This window comes from Arachis stenosperma, chromosome 1 (assembly GCF_014773155.1).
Source record: "Arachis stenosperma cultivar V10309 chromosome 1, arast.V10309.gnm1.PFL2, whole genome shotgun sequence".
Taxonomy (NCBI): Eukaryota; Viridiplantae; Streptophyta; class Magnoliopsida; order Fabales; family Fabaceae; genus Arachis; species Arachis stenosperma.
In genome coordinates this window covers 29048610-29076022 of record NC_080377.1, presented here as the reverse complement: position 1 = coordinate 29076022, position 27413 = coordinate 29048610, and the positions used below count along the sequence as shown (strand labels likewise).

Here is a 27413-nt window from a genome sequence, read left to right as displayed (position 1 = left end):
AATTAAACTTTCGGTGATAGAAAAATAATAAAAGTTATATCATTTAATTTGAATAATTAGTATTAAGTTTAAACTATATTTTATAAAAATGTGATTAATATGCTTATTTTATAATTTAAATTAGAAATAATTAATTCCACTTAGCAATATGTTGATAAATGATGTTCTTAAATATTTTAAGAGAGTATATTTGATTTTAAAAGTACTCTTCCTTCCAATTTTATCAAAATATCTATTCATATCTATCCATATTCTTTTATAAAATCTTAATTTTAATCTTAATACCACAAATTCCTCTTTCATATACTAAATCCCTAAATCTACAATCAGAAAGGGAAAGAAAGGGAACGGGGAGCTCGAGGGGGAAAACAGAAAGGAAAAAGAAAGGAAGGGGAAAGAGGGAAGGCAGGGGAAAAACGGAGAACAGGGAGAGAGAGTGACGGAACAGAGTAGGAAGAGAGGAAGGAGGATCGCCGCGCTGTGCCGCTCCTTGTGCCGGTTGCCGTTGCTGTCGTCAGAGCCAGAGAAGAAGAGAAGCAAAACCGCGAAGAGAGAGAGATCGAAGGAGACGTTCACTCACTCATCGTTGTCGCTACCATGCGTTGCCTCTGCTGCTGGTTCAGCTGCCGTCGAGCTCGCAGCAACCGTCACCATGGAGACCGCCACTATCATCTCCGAAGCTGCGTCGTCGATTAGGTTAAGGAGGGGGAGAATCGTGAACAACCGGAGGAGGAGAAGAACGTGTGGTGGTGGGTGTTCTCTTAGCCAGCGTCGTTGAAGGATGCTCCGCCGCCGCCGCCGCCGCCGGAATCACGAGCTGAGGTAGAGGAGGAAGCTATCTTCCCTGTTGTTGTAGTCACCGTAATTCTACTGCTATGGCTTCGTTTCCTTGTTTTCTTTAATTACTGATTAAGCTGCTGCAGCTGTGGACTGTGACGATCGATTTTCCGAAAGAATCGTTGCTGCTATGAACTATTTCAGCCCTGCCCTGGTATTGCTTGGTTACCATAGCCTCCTTCATCCTTGTATCTGAGTCTGTATCACTCACAACCTATTTTGATTATTGTTATCTCTGCTTGCCGCTTCATTGTTATAGGAAAAATCCCAAAAATGTTTTTGTTTCCATCTAGCCACTGTTATCGCGATTGTTGATGACATCGCTGCTGCAGAGGGTCATCGGCGTCACTGTTGCGGTTGCTGCCACAAATTAGGAATAAAAGGAACTATTGCGTTAAATTCTGCAATTGCGACATCGAGGTAGGGGGTTTAAAATGATTTTAATTTAGGAATGCCAACAAGGTTTACTGAATAACTGCAAATAGTATTAATAGCTGAGTAATTAATTGATTATATGAATGTTGGATTGTGATTGCAATTGTGCTTGGTGCTGTGATAGAATTGATTGTAATTAGGTATGGTAGATGATTGAATTATTGATTGTTGGTTGTTGAAATGGTTGTTTGGTATATTGCTATGGCTATGAAAGTGACTTGAGATTAGTAGAGGATTGTGGTTTCGACTGATTATGTATAAATGGTTGAGACTAAGATAATCATTTGATATATTTGATACTGGATTGAGAATTGTTGAAGAATTAGGGCCTAAAAGACTGAACTATTATTAAGAATCTGGTTTTCAAAATAGAAAGGTTACTTTGATGACGGCCTAGTAATTTGCTAGTGATCGAAGTGGTATGAGAGTAAAATCTGAGTAAACTTCAATAAGTGTAGTTGTTAGGATTTAAATTTGAAGGTTTCGTATTAACTGAAGATTTAGTTATGATTTTTCAAAGTTAAGCTTTAAAATCTGAATTTCTGCATTACCTTTAAGTGAAGACTGTAACTTTGAAAGACTGTAACTAATTCTGTGATGAACGGAATTGCGTGGAACCAAGTCCTGGTTAAATTTGGGAATAATTGGGACTGAATTGGAGAGTTTGAGACCTTTTCATTAAATATAAGATTTATGGTGAATTTTTGAGTAATGGTTGCGGGTTCTGATTTTTACTGCAGAATTTTTGGAACAGCAGTAACTTGTTGGCTCTGCTGTGAATGTTCTGAATTGAATTTTGAAGCGAAACTAATTTTAAATGAAACTTTAGTACTATTATTTTAATGCTGTAAAATTTCAGAACAATTGGACTTATAGTTTTAAAGATATGCATTTTTGAAAGATGATGCATTATGCAGAAAAAACCAGATTCTGTTTTCTTAAATCAGTAACTTTGAGAATTTATAATTTTTGATCCTGGATAGATATTGAGATGCAACCAATTGGAGGTGAAAATTAAGTATGTTTAGCATATGTGACTTAAATTTCAGGGCTATCCATGTTTTAATGAGTAAGTTATGGGACTTGGAGGAAGATAAGTTCATTAACTTTTAAAGCAGAATTCTGCAGCAAATTAGTCAACTTCCAGGTTATATAGCTTCTTCATTAAAAATGATATTGACCTGAAACCAATTGGAAAAGAAACTTGGATGAGTGAAGTCGTACTGTATTAATTTTCAAAGTCATTGGATTTAACGTGGATTTTAAATTGAATTTTGAATGCCACATGCTGCTGCTGTTTTTCTGGTTTTATGCACTGCAGAGCAGTCTCGGTTTTTCCTTTATTCCTAAGGCTAGAGAAACCAGAAAATTATGATCTTTGGTTTGTTAGAAAGCTTATTTCAAGACGAACGCCTGGACATAAAGTTTGCACAATTCCGAGTTTATTTGCTATATTAAAAACAGAAAAGAAGATAGAGTATTGAGGATGTCCTAGTGACAGTTATGAGTTTATAAAACTAAAGATGAACCTTAGTGCTATATGGCTGATTCAATGTGGAATTTTGCTTGATTCTGAGTTGATGTGATGCTGGAAAGGTTGAAAAGAGTAAAGTGAATTGTTTGGTTTGAACCCGTAAGGGTGGTTAAGTCCTATTTTCAGAGGAGATTATGTCCGAATTTTTATAAAAGTATAAGGACTTAATCAAAATAAATATTTAAGGCTTATTTAATGATAGAAACTTCAATGATTCTTTTAAGAAGAGATTATTTGGTATATGAGATCGTTGAGTATTCAGAGAAAGTAAAGAGATATAGAGAAAAGAGAAACCAGAACAGAGAAAAGAGAAACCAGAACAAAGTAAAGAGAAATAAAGAGAAGAGTAATATAATAAAGAGATATTTATATCTATATTTTAGTTGCTTGATGCAACCCAGAGCTATATATATATTAGTTGCTTGATGCAACCCAGAGCTATATTTAATATATACTAGTTGCTTAATGCAACCCAGAGTTTCTGTAGGGAAACTAAGTTACCTACAGCCATTTTCCGCTTCCCCAGAGCAGAGCAGAGTATATATATATTTTCCTGCTGTAAGCAGAGGCTGTCTCAAATGAGCGGCTATTATCATATGCGCATTTATTTAGGAACGGAAAATCGTATTCGGAAAATCGGGATTACTCGTGACCGGATAAATGTCGGGATTGCGGGCAGCCAACCGACACATGAGCTTATGGCCTGCACTAGGACTAGACATTCATCATATGCATCTATGTGACATTGTTTGGGTGTGGATATTGTAATTGGCTTGCCTAAGTGAATAATCCTGTGTAACTGCTAATTGCTATACTTGATATAAATGCTCTTGATTGTGTTTGAACCCCATTACCTGTGTTTGTAACTGATTGCTTGGAATGTAGTGATTGGATGTTGATTGAGCTGTTTGGGCCTGAGGCCGTGACTGGTATGCTTGAGGTCTAGTTTTGTATAAAGTATCAAACTGGTTCAGCATAGACTTAATGAACCTATGCTTGGAACAGGTTGGTCATTCATACAGTCTAGGAAACTTTTAAGAGTTTTATAAAGAAAATATGGGTCTGGCATTTTGAATAATTAACTAATACTTTTAAAGAAGGTTAATTTTCTTTTAGATGTATCTGAATGAAATTAACTATTTGCGCTTTATTCTTTACTTTCACGGCATTCTCGACCTCTACTGAGAACATGTGGTTTGGTTCTCACCCCAAATTTTCCACCCTTTCAGTGACACAGGTTTGAAGACGCAATTTGAAGCTACGAGCGATTAGTAGGTTTTCTTTATGGTTTTAATTGCTTTCATAGAGTCCCCTCGCTCTTGTCCTTTGAAGTTTTATTTTATCAGAGGGGTAGGTATTGTATTTGGGTGTATATGACTTCCTATGTATAAGAATTACTAATAATAATACCTCTGTGATTGTTATTATTATTTGCAATGTTTATCCTTGATACATGTCTTTAATGAATAAAAACAAAATTTTCCGGAATTTTCTTAAAACTAAAATGCGAACTCGATATAAAGGCTCAGTAATTAAGTAGTTAATATTAGAAAAGGTCACGTAACGTTCTTTCTAGTAGAAATACCCTGACTTAAGCAAGGTATTTTGCTGGAAGGGATGTTACAATATGGTATCAGAGCAGTCCTTCCTGTAGAGCCTTGGGAGTGGACTGACTATGCTTCATTGCATACTCTGAGTGTCTGTCATGCTTTCTAACTTGTTCTGATGACAAGATTTTGTGTTTTATATGCATGGCTGTCTTGTGATTAACGCTATTAGTTTATCATTGCATACCTCATGGTATCAAGTTTGGCCAACTTAATACTAATGATTTATGTATATGGAAATACTAATGGGTTATCATAGACGAAATAGAAGTGATAGGTTAATGCGAATCACGAGGTTTTGGGGACGTTAGAAACTAAGTTCTAGAGATTAGCTCCGTTTCGACGTATCGTCTTTATTCGTGCTTAGCGTTATTTCTTTCTCTACCAATTGTATTAGAATTTCTAATTTCTGATCTCTTTCTTGCTAATCTTGTATTATCATTCGTGCATGTCCTTGCTTGACTCTGTACCTGGTTGTTGTTTGAATCTTTTGAAACATTTATCTTTACCTTACAAACTCTATGCTCCTTGTTCTGAACTTGGATTCATTTCAGTGTAACATACCATTTCTTGTAATTTCCTTTCTGAGTATTTATTTCAGATTTTCTTTGAGAAAAATTTCAATTCAAATCTTTTCTTACTTGACTGTATCCACAACCCTTGCTTAAATTTTGATGGGATTGTTTTAATTCAGCCTAGACTTTCTTACATAAACTCTGAAGCTTCTTTATGTAGTTTAATTTTGTTTAATTGTGATATACCACTTATCTTTTATTGATTTATAGAAAAATTTATTTCAGAATTCATTCTTTAAATAGAAGCTGATTTTCTTCCATCTTTACTATAATTCTATAGCTATGTACTTAAGTATCTTCCAAGCTTTAGTTTACAAACCATGCATGATTTGTTTTGATTTGAAAATTAAATCGATATAACATACTATTTATACTAAGTTTAGTACATTGAAAAATGTTGGATTTATATATGTTCTTTTGAAAAAGATAAACTAATACCCTCTATTTCAAATTTAAGTTATTCAAAATTGTTGTACTATTTTTCCTATGATGTTCATATTGAAATTGTTCGATTCAAAATTTCTTCCTAAGCCTTGAATTAATTCCCTTTATTCTCCATTTCATTGTTTATATATCCTTGTTTGTTGATGATTTCACGTTTTCCTTCAAATCCTGGCGAAATACCATCTTGTTCAACTGAGAACTTGAGTATTCTTCCAATTTCTCACATAAACCTTTCATGCCGTTTGTCTTTCTCTTCTCATGTTTCGTATTCTTTATATGCGCTAGTTCTTAGGGACACGATTTGTGCGTACGGAGAGTGAATTTGGTTAGTCTACGAAATTATAAGGAGTTATGGAGTTTTGAGGCGATGAGAGGAAGTGATCATGCTTTGTTAAAAGTTGTGAACGAATATGTACCTATTTGATTTTGGATTTTAAAATTTTTCTTATGTTAAGTTACTTTATCAACTCTAGCATTACCTAGTATATTTTCTTCTATGTTTATGTGATATGATTTTCTTGGAGCCTTTAAAATATTCAAAAGGGGATGTGAATATAAATCTTTTCTTCATTTTATATCAATTTTCGAGGACGAAAATTTTTGTAAGTTGGATAGAATGTAACATCCCTCATTTTTGAAAAATCTAGATGTAAATAAATTGTGATTTTACCTTATTGAGTTTAACCTTTATAATTTTAGAAATTATTTTATTAGAACTAATTAAATAGATTCGGAGATAGTTTTATTTTGAATCAATTAATATTTTAAAGTAATCTTATTATAATAAAATATTTTGTATAATTTTAGTAATTGAAAAATAAGAAAGAATTGTACAATTAATTTAAGTAACTTTTATCCTGAAAAAGTTACGATTTATTCTATTAATATTTGGAGTTTATGTTAATTAATATTCTTATGTAATTTTTATAATTGGTTACTTCATATGCTTTGGAAATAAAATTTAGTAATGGAAGTATTATATATTTAATTTAAGTAATTTTATCATAAATAGACATTTTGTAAATTGAAATTAAACTTTCGGTGATAGAAAAATAATAAAAAGTTATATCATTTAATTTGAATAATTAGTATTAAGTTTAAACTATATTTTATAAAAATGTGATTAATATGCTTATTTTATAATTTAAATTAGAAATAATTAATTCCACTTAGCAATATGTTGATAAATGATGTTCTTAAATATTTTAAGAGAGTATATTTGATTTTAAAAGTACTCTTCCTTCCAATTTTATCAAAATATCTATTCATATCTATCCATATTCTTTTATAAAATCTTAATTTTAATCTTAATACCACAAATTCCTCTTTCATATACTAAATCCCTAAATCTACAATCAGAAAGGGAAAGAAAGGGAACGGGGAGCTCGAGGGGGAAAACAGAAAGGAAAAAGAAAGGAAGGGGAAAGAGGGAAGGCAGGGGAAAAACGGAGAACAGGGAGAGAGAGTGACGGAACAGAGTAGGAAGAGAGGAAGGAGGATCGCCGCGCTGTGCCGCTCCTTGTGCCGGTTGCCGTTGCTGTCGTCAGAGCCAGAGAAGAAGAGAAGCAAAACCGCGAAGAGAGAGAGAGATCGAAGGAGACGTTCACTCACTCATCGTTGTCGCTACCATGCGTTGCCTCTGCTGCTGGTTCAGCTGCCGTCGAGCTCGCAGCAACCGTCACCATGGAGACCGCCACTATCATCTCCGAAGCTGCGTCGTCGATTAGGTTAAGGAGGGGGAGAATCGTGAACAACCGGAGGAGGAGAAGAACGTGTGGTGGTGGGTGTTCTCTTAGCCAGCGTCGTTGAAGGATGCTCCGCCGCCGCCGCCGCCGCCGGAATCACGAGCTGAGGTAGAGGAGGAAGCTATCTTCCCTGTTGTTGTAGTCACCGTAATTCTACTGCTATGGCTTCGTTTCCTTTCTAACAAACCAAAGATCATAATTTTCTGGTTTCTCTAGCCTTAGGAATAAAGGAAAAACCGAGATTGCTCTGCAGTGCATAAAACCAGAAAAACAGCAGCAGCATGTGGCATTCAAAATTCAATTTAAAATCCACGTTAAATCCAATGACTTTGAAAATTAATACAGTACGACTTCACTCATCCAAGTTTCTTTTCCAATTGGTTTCAGGTCAATATCATTTTTAATGAAGAAGCTATATAACCTGGAAGTTGACTAATTTGCTGCAGAATTCTGCTTTAAAAGTTAATGAACTTATCTTCCTCCAAGTCCCATAACTTACTCATTAAAACATGGATAGCCCTGAAATTTAAGTCACATATGCTAAACATACTTAATTTTCACCTCCAATTGGTTGCATCTCAATATCTATCCAGGATCAAAAATTATAAATTCTCAAAGTTACTGATTTAAGAAAACAGAATCTGGTTTTTTCTGCATAATGCATCATCTTTCAAAAATGCATATCTTTAAAACTATAAGTCCAATTGTTCTGAAATTTTACAGCATTAAAATAATAGTACTAAAGTTTCATTTAAAATTAGTTTCGCTTCAAAATTCAATTCAGAACATTCACAGCAGAGCCAACAAGTTACTGCTGTTCCAAAAATTCTGCAGTAAAAATCAGAACCCGCAACCATTACTCAAAAATTCACCATAAATCTTATATTTAATGAAAAGGTCTCAAACTCTCCAATTCAGTCCCAATTATTCCCAAATTTAACCAGGACTTGGTTCCACGCAATTCCGTTCATCACAGAATTAGTTACAGTCTTTCAAAGTTACAGTCTTCACTTAAAGGTAATGCAGAAATTCAGATTTTAAAGCTTAACTTTGAAAAATCATAACTAAATCTTCAGTTAATACGAAACCTTCAAATTTAAATCCTAACAACTACACTTATTGAAGTTTACTCAGATTTTACTCTCATACCACTTCGATCACTAGCAAATTACTAGGCCGTCATCAAAGTAACCTTTCTATTTTGAAAACCAGATTCTTAATAATAGTTCAGTCTTTTAGGCCCTAATTCTTCAACAATTCTCAATCCAGTATCAAATATATCAAATGATTATCTTAGTCTCAACCATTTATACATAATCAGTCGAAACCACAATCCTCTACTAATCTCAAGTCACTTTCATAGCCATAGCAATATACCAAACAACCATTTCAACAACCAACAATCAATAATTCAATCATCTACCATACCTAATTACAATCAATTCTATCACAGCACCAAGCACAATTGCAATCACAATCCAACATTCATAGCTTTTGCACTTTTCTTTTCTCTTTTTCTTCTTTGCGAATGACGTGACGGAAGTAAAAGGAGAGAGGAGAGAGAAGAAAGAATTTGACTTTTGGTAGACTAAGAAGATCAGGATCTCTATAAATAAAAAAAATAAATAATAAATTTTTTATTTATTCTTTTCATATGAAAGAGTTTATTTTTTATTAATAATTAATTTTAACATTCGTTATCTAAAATTTGAAATAATTTAACGTGTATACTTTTATATTTGATTATGTGTTAAGTCTATTGCACAAATAGAAATAATTAATTTTTATACTTGCTATTTAAAAATGGTATTTTATTCTCTATATATATAAAAATATAATTAGATATTAGCATAATAAAAATTTATATTGATAATTATAAAATTAAATTAAATCTATTTTGTTTAACCAATTGAATCTTGATTCTAACTTTTAATCACAATATTAGTATTTTCTCTAAATTATATGTAATAAATATTTGAAAAAAAAAGAAGTGAAGATATAGATTCGAAAGATAAGCAGTAAAAATTTAAAACTAAATAAAAAAGTATACATAGTAATATTTTTTATTTAAATATATTATCTTGTTAATTTTATTTTTGTAGAACAAAAAGGTAGAAAAAAATAGAAAAGGAAGAAAAAAAAGAGAAAGATAAAGAAAAAGAATGAAAGAGGGAGTTTGTTAATTTTGGAAGTTAAGAAAAATTTTTATTTTAATTATAATGAAAAAATATATGGTGACACATTTTGATTTGTCAAATTACTAATATAAAATATAAATTATGAATTATATATAGAATGGGAAGGATAGAGAGAAATGGAAAAAAGAGAGAGAAATAGATAAGAAAATGTAAGAGAATGAGGAGGTTTATTAATTTTAGAGAAAAATATTTTCTCTAAATTTTAATGAGTGTCATTTGACATATTTTAGTTATTAAATTAGTTAGTAATATATAAAATAATATATAATATAGCTATTTCAATTTTAATATTTTAATTTTAATTTTAGTTTAATTTAAATGTAATTAGAAAATGTCATGTTGTATATTTTGATTGTCAAATTTATAATTAGTCATTGATAATAAAATGAGAGTGAAGGAATGAGAGAGACAGAACAAAAGAAAGAGAATATGAGAGAATTCTTTAATTTTGGAAGAAAAAGATTTGATTTCAATTGTAATAAGAGAATAATATGTGATACATTTTGGTTATAAAATTAGTAATATATAATAGATTAAATATAAAATAAAACTAATTATAAAAAATTTAATTTATTCTTTTTCCGTACAAAATTTAGAAAAAAAAATATAATAGTAAAAATATAACTATGAAAAATTGATATATATATATATATATAAATAAAAGAAAAAATAAAAAAAATAGACGGAAATAAAAAGCATATAAAATATATAATTTAATATTTCAAGACATAATAAATATATTCACATCTCACTTATCAAATATGAGTGTATCTTCGTAATTTTTATTTTAATATTTCATACTTAGAGAAAGATACGAATTTAGTTACGTGATTGTATGTGTTGTATTAGCATTTATGTACTAAAGTGACTATTTATAAAGATATGCTAGTATTTAATTAGATGAATTATAATATTATTATATTATGGTAGGATAATATCTTTTCAAGTAACAGTTTTTAAAAAATATTATAATTATCGTAATTACCATAATATAACATACTAAAATAACCCGTTTAGTTAACTAATTCTTTTAGCTAGATCAGAGTTGCTGCATAAAAATGTTTTTGAACGTGACAACATAACTGTGAACATATGACTCCTGTTATAGTTTAAATATCTGAAAATCATTATCACTACATGATATTAAAATAACTAGGTGAGCTCAATTATTGAGTTCATTTTGTCGTTGTTATTAAAACACGCAATTCATATGCGCACATTCCCGGCCAATTGCGACGGGTTTTTTATTCATTTAAAACAAATGATTAACATGTTATATTGCCAAATTGTCTTAAAGAAATTCTTGTTATAAATTTATCTTTTTTTTTTTCTATTTATGTAAATTGCTGCAAGATATTAAGAATTACGTTTTGTAAATAATTTCCTGCAACCTACAATGATTTATAACAAATATTTAAAATCAGATAATTTAGTAAATCACTATAGACTACAAGAGATTTTTACTATATGCTTACTAATACCTTCAAGCAAGCAATTCAGCTTGAGTAGACACTAGCATATAAAACCTAACAAACTATCATGAGTTAGCTTTAAAATGCCTTGTGCCCTTTATGCTAAGCACCATTAATTTAGAAAAAGGCCCAATACTACCCACCTCGAGTTTAACATGTGTATTTTCCCATTAAAATTTTACAAAATTATTAAAAACATATGTAGATGTATGTATACTTGTCTCTATTAAAATATTATATTTGTCTTCACATCAAAATAATAATTAATAAAACTCTACATCTAAGTTATTTAATTAATTAAATCCAACCAAATTATTATAAACTAATTTAGTTCCACACGCTACTATCTTTAACAACTTTTTGACTTAATGCGTGACTATATATAACTGTCTTTTCTATGCTGATTTTATTTTTTTTTTTTCAAATTTTCTCAATGTTTTCTATGTTCTTTGTGTTCTCTTTCTTTTCTACATTCTCTTTTTTCTCTGTGTTTTCTTCGTTCTCTGCGTTCTCTTCGTTCACGATCAATACTTTTGATCTGATTTGAAGATTTGGATCAAATATTTTTGAAATGAAGCTATGAAATCAGGTTTGAACAGGTATTTTATTTTCGAAAACAATGAATGATGTAAGTTCACACTGTCAGTTGAACTAGGACGAATTGGATTATTGTTTTAAAACGAATCAAGTGGACGAGGTTTGATTCGAACCTCGTTAATGTAGTTCATTAGTAGTTGATGCTGGTGTAGTTGTTTTGTCTATGAGTTGAATAATTTTGTTTTTCTTTGTAAAAATCAGTGTTCATAGTTGAATGTTTAAATTTGAATAGAATATTGGAGTTTTGAATTGTTTTTTCGATGAATCTATTTATGTTACATTTAATTGTAGTTTCGATGTATTTTAAAACACAATTTGATGTAATATAGAATTATTTTCAGTGTCGTGCTTATAAGTTTTTGGTGTTTTTTGTGTTCGTTTGTCCCAAAGGTTTGGATGACTTTTAACATACTTGAAGAAGTTGTTGCTTCTGCTTTTTCTTCTCCTTCTCCTTTTTCCTCATTCTCTTTTATTATCGGTATTGTCATTATCATTGTCTTCCTTTTATATTTATAACAGCTCAAATTCAAAATTCACCAAAATTCTTTAATAATGACGACACACAAATAAACTCAGTTTAAAACAAGTTTAGACTACAAGTACATCTCATTTAAATCCAAAATACACCGTAATTACTTAATGATGACAACACACAAACAAACTCAATTTAAAATAAGTTCAGACTAAAAGTGCTCCTTATTTAAATTTAGAATATACCAAAATTCAAATCCAGAATGCACCGAAATTACTTAATGATGACGACATACAAACAAACTCAAATTAAAAACAAACACAACAAAAAGTTCACCTTATTTAAATTCAGAATGCACCAAAATTACTTAATGATCATTTAAAACTCTCTTTCTTCTTTTCTTGTTCATTTTTTTCTTCTTGTTTTACCTTCTCATTTACTCTCTTATCAAGAATAAAAATAAGAAAAAAATAAAAAAAAGCATAATGATACAAAATCACTAGGAAGAGGAGGAGGAAAAGAACGAAAAAAATGCAGTAATAACAATAAAAGAACAACAATGAGAAGAAAATACATGAAAAAGAAGAAGAAGAAGGAACCCAAAAAAAGCAAGAGAAACGCGGAGGAGGAGGAGGAAGAGGAGAAGGAGGAGGAGGAGGAGGAGAAGAACAAGAAGAAGAATGCCAGAACTGTTTTATGTAGTTGGAGTGTGTATTCATGCTCCACTAATGAAATTAATTTTTGTTGGTTTAGACTAATTTAATTAAACTTAATTACTAAAAAAACTTGGATGTGTAACATAACTATTAATTATAAATAATAACAAGTTATCTTATTAACTTTTGGTTTAACATTAAAATTAACAAAAATATCAATATGTAAATATTTCTCTTTGATTGAGCTGGAACTAGGGTTGTACATGGTTTGGTTACTGTAAGACCCAGAATATTTGAAAAGTCTTATTATGATCAAGTCTCAAATCCTACAGTTATTTATAGCCTTAATTTCAGAGATTATTTTATTAAAGATAATTAAGGCAAGTTTTGATTTATTGGATTTGAGATAAGTTGTAATTATTATCCAATTTTATAATTATTGGATTATTTTCTATATTTGAAGTATAAAGTTGATGGTTATGAAATAATAAGGATTTTTATATGATTAGATAAATAATATTTTTAAATATTATTACTGCTATTTTGGAAAAAGGAAGAAATTGAGTATATTATTTCTAATTATTTGGTTGGGACATTTTATTGAAAATAATTTGTGAAAGTGATGAACAAATAGTATTTTTATACACTATTATTGTTGAATTAGAATTTATTTCTAATTACTACATTATACCTATTTTTAAGTGAAATTACTAAAATGTCCCTAACCCTAATTTTCAAAAATGAAACCCTAACCTTGGAAACCCTAACCCGACCCGATTTCCCCCAACTACTGCTTCCCCTCTCTTCTAACAGCAGCAGCAACACTTCTCCTTCCTCAAACCAATACACTCAGCTATAGCAGCAAATCTTTCCCCCTCTCCCCAACAGAACGCAACGCACAAGGCTTCCCAGTTCCATGAAAGAAAGAAACTGAGGCAGAAAGGGAGTCAGAGAGGCAGGGACTGCGCCACAGCCCGGAGCTCACTGCCGTCGCAGTCGCCGTCGCGCCTCCCGCGATCAGCCTCGCCGTCCGTCCTGCCGCCGTCATCCTCGCGGGCATGAAGGAAGCCCCCTTTTTACTGCCACTGCCACCCGTGAAGCTGCCGCCGTCGCGGGTCAGAACCCAGGCGAGAGAGAAGGTCGCGATGGAGGATGGAAACCGCGCCCTTCAGCCGCTGTCTGCGAAGCCTGGGTCACCATTTTGCCTCGCCATCACCGTGGAAGCTGCACCCAGCCCAGCCGCGCCGCCTTCCCTGCACCGTCGCAGAGCAGATCTGAGGCGAAGGGGATGACCGCGATGGGAGGAAAGAGTCACGCTACCCAGTCGCTGACCTGCTCGCCGCCAGCGTCGCCGGTGTTGCCGCGAGGAAAAGAGAGAGAGCCCCGCCGGAGGAGAACCGTTACAGAGGTGTCCCAGCCACTGCGCCCAGCTGCTGTTGGGGTCTCACCGCCGCCGGAAAAAGGTTCTGGCCGCCGCAGGAGTCACTGTCAAAGGGGGACGCTGTGCTTCTGTGTTTCTGACCGCCGGAGATGGTTCTATGACTTCCGGGATCACCGCTGAAGCTCCAGGCAGAGTTTCGGCCACTTGAGACCTTGCTGCCGTCGCCGAAAATGTTTGCCGGTAAGGGTTTCATTTGAGGTTTCTGCCTTTTTGGGTTTTCGAGATGGTTTTGATGCTGTGCGGTTTTTCTAGTTAATCCACCGGAGTTTCTGGCCGCCGCCGGAGCTGTTGCTGCCGCCGGTTCGAAATCGCAACTGCTTCGTTTCGCTAGTTCAGTAAGTATTTATGTTTCGGAAAGCCTCGCGTTATTATTCTGTTGTGTTCGGTTAATGAATATGAGTTTTGATAACGTGGGGTCGAGTCCTGATTATTGTATGTTGCGATTAGTGTCGCTATGGTTATTGTGGATGTGACTTGAAGCTGAGATTGCGGTTGTTGATGATTTCGGGTTGAGGCGAAAAGGACTCTGTGACGCGTTTGGGTTATGAAATTTGTGTTTTGAGGTAGGAGCGCTTTCCAAAAACTATGTTTTATGTATTGGAATTATTACATATGGATACTGATGTGAGATATTGTGTATTTAGTGATTGTATCTGCCTTATGTATTATTTGATTGACTCGAATGATTATGGATGTTGGTTTGGCTGAATTGTTGTGCGGCTTGTGAAATGTAATGTTTGAAGTTGATTCTTTAAAGATTTGAATCCGAGTTTAATTCGTTGAGGATTGATTTGATTTGAGATAATTATTTTGATGATTTGAAAGGTCGAATGCACTTTTGAATTCAGCCTGGTTTATTTTAATTGATTTGGTTTTGGACAAATGATTTGTTATTGAACCGTTTCTTTAAAGCTTTGGAAATGAGTTATATTGATTGATATTGAGTTGATTTTGAAATGATTTCCTTGAGATACGCCACTGAGGCGATTGTGGATTTAGCTTGCTTTAAATTGATTTCTGGTTTTGAGCTGTTGAAAAGGAATGAGAAATGGTTTAGTTGGGACTCGAACCGGGTGGCAAAAGTCCAAGTTTTAGGGGAGGTGCTGCCGAAATTTCTACAAAATCCTACACTTGTTTGTAAGGTTATTTAAAAAGGGTTGGATTTGAGAAATTGTGTTATTTGATTTATTAAAAGGCTATTTATGTTTTCAAGCTTAATTTATTTGATGAACCTTATACATTGAGTTCGGCTTATTTAGAACTGAACTATTTTTACCGTTTGAATCACTGAAGGAAAGAATGATACTTTAATATTGATTTCAATATAAAAAGGAGTTTTTAGTGATTTTTAAAGGAACCTAGACTTTTGATTGAGTAATTAATTTTGAGGCATTTTGGAAGAGTTGGAAAAATGGGTTCCAAAAAGAAACCTGAAAGTGGTTTGATTCAAATGAACCGGTTCCGTTTCAAATGAGTTGATTTTTGGACCGGGTTGGAACTTGTGATTTTGTATGATCGGTTTTATAATAAATTCAGTTTTATTTACTTGAACCGATGATTTATGATTTTAAGAGTTCAATGAATTTTAAGGAATTTATATAAGTTGACCTTCCCTAAAGACTTGGGACTCTGGCAAGAAACTTTTGTTTTAAAATCCCATTGTTGGATGGGTGATTTTGAATGCTCCCAAAATGAATCTTTAACTTTCCATGGTTTTGGAAGTTTTGGAAAGAGAATGCCGAGAGTGGCTTTGTTTTAAAAAGGGAACTCACTTTGAGTAAATTTGGCTTATGAGCCTGAGATGATTTGAGAAATGAGATCTTTAAAGCCAAGGCTGAAAAGCGTTGAAATTTGATTTCAAAGTGAAATGGCTTGAGAAAAGTGATTTATGGCTTAAATGCCGGTTTTATGAATTTGATGATGTTGAGTGTGGAAGTGTTGTTTTGTTTTGGGCCGGAATGGCTGTGTATGATTATGAATATTGGCTGGTTCTGGATTGAACCGTGAGCCGGAATGGCTGTGTATGATATTGACTTATGACTGATTGCCGAATGAGTTGTGGGCCGTATGGCTAACTATGAATTATGAAATTAAGCCGGATGGCTGAGATGGATGTTGATCCATGGTTGGAACTGAATGAATATATGCTTGAGATACCTGGGTAGTAGCAAGGGTTGTGGTTTGTCCCACTTGCTCCGGGTCAGAGACTGAGATACCTGGGTAGTAGCAAGGGTCGTGGTTCGTCCCACTTGCTCCAGGTTAGAGACTGTGACGCCTGGGTAGTAGCGGTAGTAGTGGTGATTCCACTCGCTCCAGGTTGAGCTGTTAAACACCCGCCTGGGTAGTAGCCGCAGTAGTGGTTATTCCACTGGCTCTGGGTTGAGCGGGTAGTAGCAAGGGGGTTGTAGCTCAAACTTACTTGCTCCGCGATGGGTGTTTCTGTCCATGGTTAGCTACCAGGACGTGTCGGGTTGGCTATATAACCGACAGATGATATCATCAGCCACTAGGGACAGGCATGCATCATATGCATCTATGTGACATTGTTTGGGTATGCATATTGTACTTGGTTTGCCTATGTGATTAACTGCTAATTGTTCTACTTGCAATAACTGTTTGTTTGTGTTTGCATCTTCCTACTTGTGTTTGCTTCTGAAACTATGTTGGATTGTGGTGGATTGGTTGTGGTTGGATTGTTTGGGCCTAGGGCCGTGGTTGAATGAGATGGACCGATGGTTGATTTCGGTTTTGTGGTTCTGGTTTGGAATAAGATATGAAAGGTTATTTTGGTTCAGTATAGATAAACCTTTTTGAAATGCTTTGATGTTTTGAGAATTGAACAGTTCCTCTTTCAGAAAAGATTTTTGTCTTTACTTTCATTGTAACTGTTGTTTTTGAAAAGAGGCATAAGATGGTTATTAATCACTGGTACGGTTTATCTTCATGTATCCTATTACAGTAATTCCCAAAAACCCTCTACTGAGAACCCTTTCGAGGATGATGTTCTCACCCCCTACATTTTTCCCCTTTCAGGATTTGGGTGCAGAAGTTATGAAGAGTTTAATTAATTGTTATTGAGATGCTCTGTATTGCTTTAGAATATTATTATTGTACCCTCGCCTTTATCTTGATATATTCTGTAAGAGGGATAGGAATTGTACTGGTTAATGTCTGTAATATTATTTGTATATGTATGTATATATATGGATGTACTCTTTATGAGTTTTTTGTAAGTTGTATGGTTTCTTTGGATACACGTTATCGAACGAAAGTATTTTTGGGAACGGTATTTGTGGTAAAAAGATTTAAACAGGCTCATATTTTAATAATAAATAGTATAAGAGTCGCCGTAATGTCCGAGCTATCAGAGTCGCGCAGCCGGAAGCGTGAGCTTTGGTAGTTAGGGTGTTACATTATGGTATCAGAGCAGTTCTTCCTGTAGAGCCTGAGGAATGGACTGACTATGCTTCAATTGCATACTCTGAGCGTTTGTCATGTATTAGGTCTTGTCGAATGATGAGAATTAGAGCTTTATGCACATGACGGTCTATTGATTAACGCCGTTAGTCTTGCATTGCATAATTCTTGGTATTAAGTTTGGCCGGCTTAATACTAGTGAATTATGTCTATGAAAGCACTAATGGGTTATCATAGGCGATATACGAGTTTTGAGCAAAGCGAATCGCGGGTTTTGGGAACGTTGGAAACTATTTCTTGAGGCTATTCAGTTGTGTGTTTTGGATTTTGTTCGAGTCGACCTGTTCTTTCGTGTCCTAACTTGAAATTCTTGTTTGCTACTCCTTTTGAAAAGTAGTTTGATATTTCTACTCTATTCCCTTATTCATATGCATTCTTGTTTGATCCTAAGTGCATATGCTTGTTTGAGATCCTTGTTGTATCTATCTTTCTCTGTTTGAGTTCTTTTTGATTCACGTATCCTTTGATATAGCTTTGAACCTGTCTTAATGTGCTGTGACTTTTAACTCCGGGTTCTGAGTCCATTCTTTGAGAAATTGTTGATTCAGTTTTTCTCTTACTTGACAGTGATCACAGCCAATTTTGAGATTTTATAAATTGCTGTTGATTAGATATATACTTTTCTATATATAAGACTTTGAAATTATTTATATAGTTTAACAACTATTTCTTTCTAATATCTTGCCTGTACTTTTACTGGTTTACACAATTGCACTTACTTTAAAAGTAAATTTGTTTTTCTAGTAATTTTACTATAGTTCCAATGGACATCTTTATTTGATTGTGTATTTGGATATTTTTTTGAAATTCTGGAAAGAAAGGATTTTTTTCACTTTTATCCCAGTTGAGTCTCATTTGATAAGCTTTACTTAACTTATTTTGAATTGAGTTTGATTTGGCATACTACATGGTTTATGTCATTGTTGTTCTTTTGAAAATGTTGGACTCATAGCTTTCTTCTTATGAAAGGACTGATTCCTTCTTAAGCTTTTCACCTCTATGGATGTCATATGTGATTCTGTTTTTAACTAATCTTTTACATCTTGTGAACATTACCATTGATCTTGGTTTGTACTCTCTTGTGAATCTCACTCTTATGTGAGTCAGCTTGATTTGTTTCAATTTCGTGCATCGTCTATCCTCTCATTGTCCTTACAAGAGTTTTTAATCAAAGATTTATCTTTGGAAAATTTCTAATGATTGATTGGTCTTTTCCTAAGGCTTAGTATTCTTTTGGATCAATGGAAAGCTTGTTTGATGACTCATGCCTAGTGAATCTTGTTTGAACTACTTTGGTTTAAGATTCTTTCTTGTATGGCTTGACTCCTTCTTAAGTACATCCTAATATTCTTGAATATCCTTTTGGAAATGGTGATTTCAAGTATACTTTTGGAGTCTTGTTTTAAACTTTTAAGGAAGTTTTGAATTCGCTTTGAGTAAATTCTAAACGGAATTTATTTTCTGTTGCTTGATTAAGATTGAAACCGTTGTTCAATTTTGACGAAATTAATTTAAAGTTGGCATGCGCTATTTTAAATGAAGTTCTGAAAAGTTTCCTTGCTTAATGGAAACCTGTTCGTTTGTAACGCATCACTTGTTTTCTTACCAAATTGTAAGCAAAATTTTATCTCGGAATTTATTTTCTAAAGAGAGTTTAACTTCCTCTTTTGTCCTCGCTATAAATGTTATACACGCTTGTTTGAATATGGATTTTGAGAATTTTTGAACGAGCATTCGATTTCTCTTCCGAGTTTTATGATTGCTTTTGATTAAGATTGTACACCTAATTATCTTTCTAACATATTTGAGAAAATATTTTAGCTCTTAGCCAAACTTGTGTGTATTTTGTTTTAGAACTCTACAAGGTCTACTTCAACATGAATTTGCATTAAAGCAAAGACACGATTATGCTTTTGTTACTCTCTTGAAGAATGTTTCTTACTTGACTTTCTTCTAAACTGCGAAGTGATTTTTCCGCAAGTTTTCGATTCTTTTAAGAACAATGTATTTGGAAGTATTTTAATCATGCTCTTAAGTTCTGTGAGTTTTGTCTTGGGTTTGAAATATTCTCTTCTGTAAATCTCATGCTTCCTCGACTCAGCTTGAGTTTGTTTCAAACTGATGTGCTGGTTTTCTTCTTATTGATCCTATTGAACTTCTTTGACCTAAGGGTTATCTTTGAAGTTGTCAATTGAATTGAGTCTAGCAAACTTCATTGCTTGAGTGTCCTTGTTTATTTGGAATTGGATACATTCTCTCAAATCTTTGAGTACTATCCTTGACACTTGACTCTCCTTTTTAAATCTTGTATCCTTCTGAGTAGACTCGAGAATTGTTTTGATATCACGTGCGACTTGCAAACGTAGTAACGCGATATGTTAGTTCTATAAGACGTGATGTGTATATGGAAGTTGAAGCGGTAGGTGTGCAACGTATGAGTTGTGGGCGTTTTGTTCCTTGCGAACGGATTTGTGGTTGTCAGGCTAATGATCGAATTTGGGATTGTAAAGTGCTTGATGGAGTTGGAAAGTTGAAACTTTGAGGTTGATATGAGATTAGTGTGCGGAGGTTAAGCACGTCGTTTTAACTCCATCCTGTTTTATAGCCTTTGATGCTTTGCCCTTCTATCACATGATTGACCCATGCTAACTTTTGCATTGAGCCTACCTTGTAACGTCTGCTTTGCAATCACACTCCTACCTCTACATCCTTATGCTTATGACAATCAACGTATTTGAAAATCGTATATATGATTATATTTTGAGATATTTTTGCTTCTTCCTTAAATGTGTTCAAAGGTGAACTGTTATGGAATTTCTTTCATTTTGTATCAATTTTCGAGGGCGAAAATTTTTATAAGGTGGGTAGAATGTAAGACCCAGAATATTTGAAAAGTCTTATTATGATCAAGTCTCAAATCCTACAGTTATTTATAGCCTTAATTTCAGAGATTATTTTATTAAAGATAATTAAGGCAAGTTTTGATTTATTGGATTTGAGATAAGTTGTAATTATTATCCAATTTTATAATTATTGGATTATTTTCTATATTTGAAGTATAAAGTTGATGGTTATGAAATAATAAGGATTTTTATATAATTAGATAAATAATATTTTTAAATATTATTACTGCTATTTTGGAAAAAGGAAGAAATTGAGTATATTATTTCTAATTATTTGGTTGGGACATTTTATTGAAAATAATTTGTGAAAGTGATGAACAAATAGTATTTTTATACACTATTATTGTTGAATTAGAATTTATTTCTAATTACTACATTATACCTATTTTTAAGTGAAATTACTAAAATGTCCCTAACCCTAATTTTCAAAAATGAAACCCTAACCTTGGAAACCCTAACCCGACCCGATTTCCCCCAACTACTGCTGCCCCTCTCTTCTAACAGCAGCAGCAACACTTCTCCTTCCTCAAACCAATACACTCAGCTATAGCAGCAAATCTTTCCCCCTCTCCCCAACAGAACGCAACGCACAAGGCTTCCCAGTTCCATGAAAGAAAGAAACTGAGGCAGAAAGGGAGTCAGAGAGGCAGGACTGCGCCACAGCCCGGAGCTCACTGCCGTCGCAGTCGCCGTCGCGCCTCCCGCGATCAGCCTCGCCGTCCGTCCTGCCGCCGTCATCCTCGCGGGCATGAAGGAAGCCCCCTTTTTACTGCCACTGCCACCCGTGAAGCTGCCGCCGTCGCGGGTCAGAACCCAGGCGAGAGAGAAGGTCGCGATGGAGGATGGAAACCGCGCCCTTCAGCCGCTGTCTGCGAAGCCTGGGTCACCATTTTGCCTCGCCATCACCGTGGAAGCTGCACCCAGCCCAGCCGCGCCGCCTTCCCTGCACCGTCGCAGAGCAGATCTGAGGCGAAGGGGATGACCGCGATGGGAGGAAAGAGTCACGCTACCCAGTCGCTGACCTGCTCGCCGCCAGCGTCGCCGGTGTTGCCGCGAGGAAAAGAGAGAGCCCCGCCGGAGGAGAACCGTTACAGAGGTGTCCCAGCCACTGCGCCCAGCTGCTGTTGGGGTCTCACCGCCGCCGGAAAAAGGTTCTGGCCGCCGCAGGAGTCACTGTCAAAGGGGGACGCTGTGCTTCTGTGTTTCTGACCGCCGGAGATGGTTCTATGACTTCCGGGATCACCGCTGAAGCTCCAGGCAGAGTTTCGGCCACTTGAGACCTTGCTGCCGTCGCCGGAAATGTTTGCCGGTAAGGGTTTCATTTGAGGTTTCTGCCTTTTTGGGTTTTCGAGATGGTTTTGATGCTGTGCGGTTTTTCTAGTTAATCCACCGGAGTTTCTGGCCGCCGCCGGAGCTGTTGCTGCCGCCGGTTCGAAATCGCAATTGCTTCGTTTCGCTAGTTCAGTAAGTATTTATGTTTCGGAAAGCCTCGCGTTATTATTCTGTTGTGTTCGGTTAATGAATATGAGTTTTGATAACGTGGGGTCGAGTCCTGATTATTGTATGTTGCGATTAGTGTCGCTATGGTTATTGTGGATGTGACTTGAAGCTGAGATTGCGGTTGTTGATGATTTCGGGTTGAGGCGAAAAGGACTCTGTGACGTGTTTGGGTTATGAAATTTGCGTTTTGAGGTAGGGGCGCTTTCCAAAAACTATGTTTTATGTATTGGAATTATTACATATGGATACTGATGTGAGATATTGTGTATTTAGTGATTGTATCTGCCTTATGTATTATTTGATTGACTCGAATGATTATGGATGTTGGTTTGGCTGAATTGTTGTGCGGCTTGTGAAATGTAATGTTTGAAGTTGATTCTTTAAAGATTTGAATCCGAGTTTAATTCGTTGAGGATTGATTTGATTTGAGATAATTATTTTGATGATTTGAAAGGTCGAATGCACTTTTGAATTCAGCCTGGTTTATTTTAATTGATTTGGTTTTGGACAAATGATTTGTTATTGAACCGTTTCTTTAAAGCTTTGGAAATGAGTTATATTGATTGATATTGAGTTGATTTTGAAATGATTTCCTTGAGATACGCCACTGAGGCGATTGTGGATTTAGCTTGCTTTAAATTGATTTCTGGTTTTGAGCTGTTGAAAAGGAATGAGAAATGGTTTAGTTGGGACTCGAACCGGGTGGCAAAAGTCCAAGTTTTAGGGGAGGTGCTGCCGAAATTTCTACAAAATCCTACACTTGTTTGTAAGGTTATTTAAAAAGGGTTGGATTTGAGAAATTGTGTTATTTGATTTATTAAAAGGCTATTTATGTTTTCAAGCTTAATTTATTTGATGAACCTTATACATTGAGTTCGGCTTATTTAGAACTGAACTATTTTTACCGTTTGAATCACTGAAGGAAAGAATGATACTTTAATATTGATTTCAATATAAAAAGGAGTTTTTAGTGATTTTTAAAGGAACCTAGACTTTTGATTGAGTAATTAATTTTGAGGCATTTTGGAAGAGTTGGAAAAATGGGTTCCAAAAAGAAACCTGAAAGTGGTTTGATTCAAATGAACCGGTTCCGTTTCAAATGAGTTGATTTTTGGACCGGGTTGGAACTTGTGATTTTGTATGATCGGTTTTATAATAAATTCAGTTTTATTTACTTGAACCGATGATTTATGATTTTAAGAGTTCAATGAATTTTAAGGAATTTATATAAGTTGACCTTCCCTAAAGACTTGGGACTCTGGCAAGAAACTTTTGTTTTAAAATCCCATTGTTGGATGGGTAATTTTGAATGTTCCCAAAATGAATCTTTAACTTTCCATGGTTTTGGAAGTTTTGGAAAGAGAATGCCGAGAGTGGCTTTGTTTTAAAAAGGGAACTCACTTTGAGTAAATTTGGCTTATGAGCCTGAGATGATTTGAGAAATGAGATCTTTAAAGCCAAGGCTGAAAAGCGTTGAAATTTGATTTCAAAGTGAAATGGCTTGAGAAAAGTGATTTATGGCTTAAATGCCGGTTTTATGAATTTGATGATGTTGAGTGTGGAAGTGTTGTTTTGTTTTGGGCCGGAATGGCTGTGTATGATTATGAATATTGGCTGGTTCTGGATTGAACCGTGAGCCGGAATGGCTGTGTATGATATTGACTTATGACTGATTGCCGAATGAGTTGTGGGCCGTATGGCTAACTATGAATTATGAAATTAAGCCGGATGGCTGAGATGGATGTTGATCCATGGTTGGAACTGAATGAATATATGCTTGAGATACCTGGGTAGTAGCAAGGGTTGTGGTTTGTCCCACTTGCTCCGGGTCAGAGACTGAGATACCTGGGTAGTAGCAAGGGTCGTGGTTCGTCCCACTTGCTCCAGGTTAGAGACTGTGACGCCTGGGTAGTAGCGGTAGTAGTGGTGATTCCACTCGCTCCAGGTTGAGCTGTTAAACACCCGCCTGGGTAGTAGCCGCAGTAGTGGTTATTCCACTGACTCTGGGTTGAGCGGGTAGTAGCAAGGGGGTTGTAGCTCAAACTTACTTGCTCCGCGATGGGTGTTTCTGTCCATGGTTAGCTACCAGGACGTGTCGGGTTGGCTATATAACCGACAGATGATATCATCAGCCACTAGGGACAGGCATGCATCATATGCATCTATGTGACATTGTTTGGGTATGCATATTGTACTTGGTTTGCCTATGTGATTAACTGCTAATTGTTCTACTTGCAATAACTGTTTGTTTGTGTTTGCATCTTCCTACTTGTGTTTGCTTCTGAAACTATGTTGGATTGTGGTGGATTGGTTGTGGTTGGATTGTTTGGGCCTAGGGCCGTGGTTGAATGAGATGGACCGATGGTTGATTTCGGTTTTGTGGTTCTGGTTTGGAATAAGATATGAAAGGTTATTTTGGTTCAGTATAGATAAACCTTTTTGAAATGCTTTGATGTTTTGAGAATTGAACAGTTCCTCTTTCAGAAAAGATTTTTGTCTTTACTTTCATTGTAACTGTTGTTTTTGAAAAGAGGCATAAGATGGTTATTAATCACTGGTACGGTTTATCTTCATGTATCCTATTACAGTAATTCCCAAAAACCCTCTACTGAGAACCCTTTCGAGGATGATGTTCTCACCCCCTACATTTTTCCCCTTTCAGGATTTGGGTGCAGAAGTTATGAAGAGTTTAATTAATTGTTATTGAGATGCTCTGTATTGCTTTAGAATATTATTATTGTACCCTCGCCTTTATCTTGATATATTCTGTAAGAGGGATAGGAATTGTACTGGTTAATGTCTGTAATATTATTTGTATATGTATGTATATATATGGATGTACTCTTTATGAGTTTTTTGTAAGTTGTATGGTTTCTTTGGATACACGTTATCGAACGAAAGTATTTTTGGGAACGGTATTTGTGGTAAAAAGATTTAAACAGGCTCATATTTTAATAATAAATAGTATAAGAGTCGCCGTAATGTCCGAGCTATCAGAGTCGCGCAGCCGGAAGCGTGAGCTTTGGTAGTTAGGGTGTTACAGTTACTCTAAAAACCAAACCTATTTTTGGGTTAGCCAAAAATATAATTTTGTTAATTAACCAAATTGATTTTATATGATAAAACTGGTTATTAATCGGTTAGGAAATTTAAAAATTAGTTTTTAACCGGTTATAAAAATAAAAATCAGTTTTAAAAAATAACTAGTTTTTTAAAAAAAATCAATTTTTACATAGGAAAATTGGATTTTTCAAAAATCAAAATTAAAAACTGGTTTTTAACCGATTAAAAACTATCTTTTGTTTTTGCAAAAAATCGGTTAACCAATCTAATCACAAGAGTTGCATAAAATTTGGTTTTAGTTTTGGTTAATCGGTTAAAAACCAATTTTTAAAATTTGTTTTTGGTTAATCACTTTTTAATAATATAGATATAATTTTAAAAATTGTTTTATTAAGTTGGTTAACTAAAATGTGATTATGATTTTTTAACCAATTAATCACAATTTGATTATTTTTTGTACACCCTTAGCTAGAAGTAACTATCAATTTACTATGTTAGCTCTTTATCTATTGAATGTGCTATTTCAATTAATATTTTTTATATTATATACTATTTTTTTTTGTTTTAAAATAATATTTATTAAATTCAATCTACTATAAGAGATATGCTAATTATCAACCGCCATTTTGACGGCCTATTTGATGCAGATTTTTGTAAAATTACAATTTGGTAAGTGCACTGAATCATATCAAGTAATATCATGGTAAGTGAGTTATCGTTTCTATGAGAATTAAAGGACTAAGCAATAACGATTAATTGACTATTCTAATTAGCCAAATCAAATAAACAGAGGAATGAATATGAAACGTGTAAACAGAGAGAATAAAATAGCAAACAGTGAGTGAAGAAAAAATTAATGGTGAGAATATTAAGGTTTCAGAGATGTTCACTCTTTAGGAAAATAATTCATGTGTTCATTTATTTGAGGCATGCAGAGATCAATCACGACAAATCATAAACAATCAAATTCCAATTTCTTGGAAATTCAATTTATCTTTAACCTAATTAATCGTTAATTTCTTAGTCAATTATTTAAGAAAAGAGGTGAAACACAATTCTGATTTAATTTCAAACAAGATTCAAGAATAGTTCTTAGGTTGAATTATATGTTACTTATCCAAACTAGTCCTAAACAATTGAAACTTACAAAAAAGAGTGATTTCCAAAAGCTTTCTAATCCAAATTTTGTCACTTATTCAACCTAGAACAATTGAAAATCACAAAATGATGCACACGCTTTAAAACACCATTCCTAGTTAAATAAAAAAGTAGTGAGAAAGAGTTTTTAAACTAATTTCAATATTACTTTTTCCAAAACAATATTTAAAATTTAAAATGGAGTTAGAATATTTTTCAACAATTCTAGATCTTTAGGGATGAAGAACGAAAACTCAATCATGAAACATATCAAAGCATAAACCTCAAATAACGTAAACACTTTTATTAATAATCCATAAAAAGATTAACAGAGCTCTTAACCTTAACAAAGGAGATTAGTTGCTCATGGTGGAGTAGAAAACCTAGAATTATGAATTGTAAAAAATGGTGGGGGGGGGGGGAGGAGAGTGACATGTGAGTGTATCCCTTCTTTAAACACTGACCCTAAACCAAATTAATTTAGAATTCAAACCAAATCAAATTAAAACAAATCAAATCTAACTAATCAATGTTCCTTCAATAGTTTTTCATTCTTCAGGATTGCTAATCAATATTTCAAATCACTGGCCTTGTGCTTAAACTTTAATCATCAATTCAAATGCTTCAAAGGATTAGAGATTAGTGACAGATTTGGCAAGATATCACAAGCCTCTAGTAGTAGTCCAAGACCACATGTAAAGTACAAGCCCATCAGGAAGGAATTGGAGGCCTTTGTGAAGCATGTGTGAAGCGCATGGAATCACATACAAAGCGTATGGAACCATATGTAAAGCGCCTGGGACTACATGTAAAGTGCATGGTGTTGCATGTGAAGCATATGGACTGCATGTAAAGCTCCTGGGACTGTATGTAAAGTGCATGAATCACATGTAAATCGCATGGAAGGTGTGCAGCTCTAGAGATGGGAAAATGCCAATATATGAGGTGCATGGAGTATGTGTGAAGTGAATGGAACATATGTGAGGCGCATGGTTGAGGGGGTTGCATTCAACTCAGAAGGAGACTGCCTTAGATGTATGTCCACTACAGACTATTATATATCGTTAGAAAGCTCTAGAAGTTAGCTTTCTAATTCCACTTAATCAGCTTCTAACCTCTCTAGCTCAATTTATGCTCATTGGAGTGTGGAGAGATCAGGGTTGCAAATTCTCTTTGAACTTTTCTTGACTTGTTTTCAATTCTTGGTTCCCTGGGAGTTGGTTCTTTCTGCATGCCACCTCTCTTTAGTTGTCCCAGAGACTTGTTTGGTTGGCTCTCCCTTCTTTGGTCTCAATATTCCTTCTTGCTTGCTCCGTTTCC

The 27413-nt window shown here is 34.4% G+C and overlaps 1 long non-coding RNA gene across 2 annotated transcripts; it reads left to right on the top strand.

Annotated features, from left to right (window-relative positions):
• The first annotated feature begins 266 nt into the window (after window positions 1-266).
• On the top strand, window positions 267-18245 carry LOC130964171 (uncharacterized). Of its 2 annotated transcripts, none has more exons than XR_009080377.1 (4): window positions 267-822; window positions 924-991; window positions 1097-1257; window positions 17047-18245. It is a non-coding gene; the product is annotated as an uncharacterized LOC130964171 (long non-coding RNA). The 2 variants fall into 2 exon arrangements; XR_009080326.1 differs by lacking the exon at window positions 17047-18245 and adding an exon at window positions 4036-6068 and having other exon boundaries at window positions 270-822.
• The last annotated feature ends 9168 nt before the right edge of the window (window positions 18246-27413 follow it).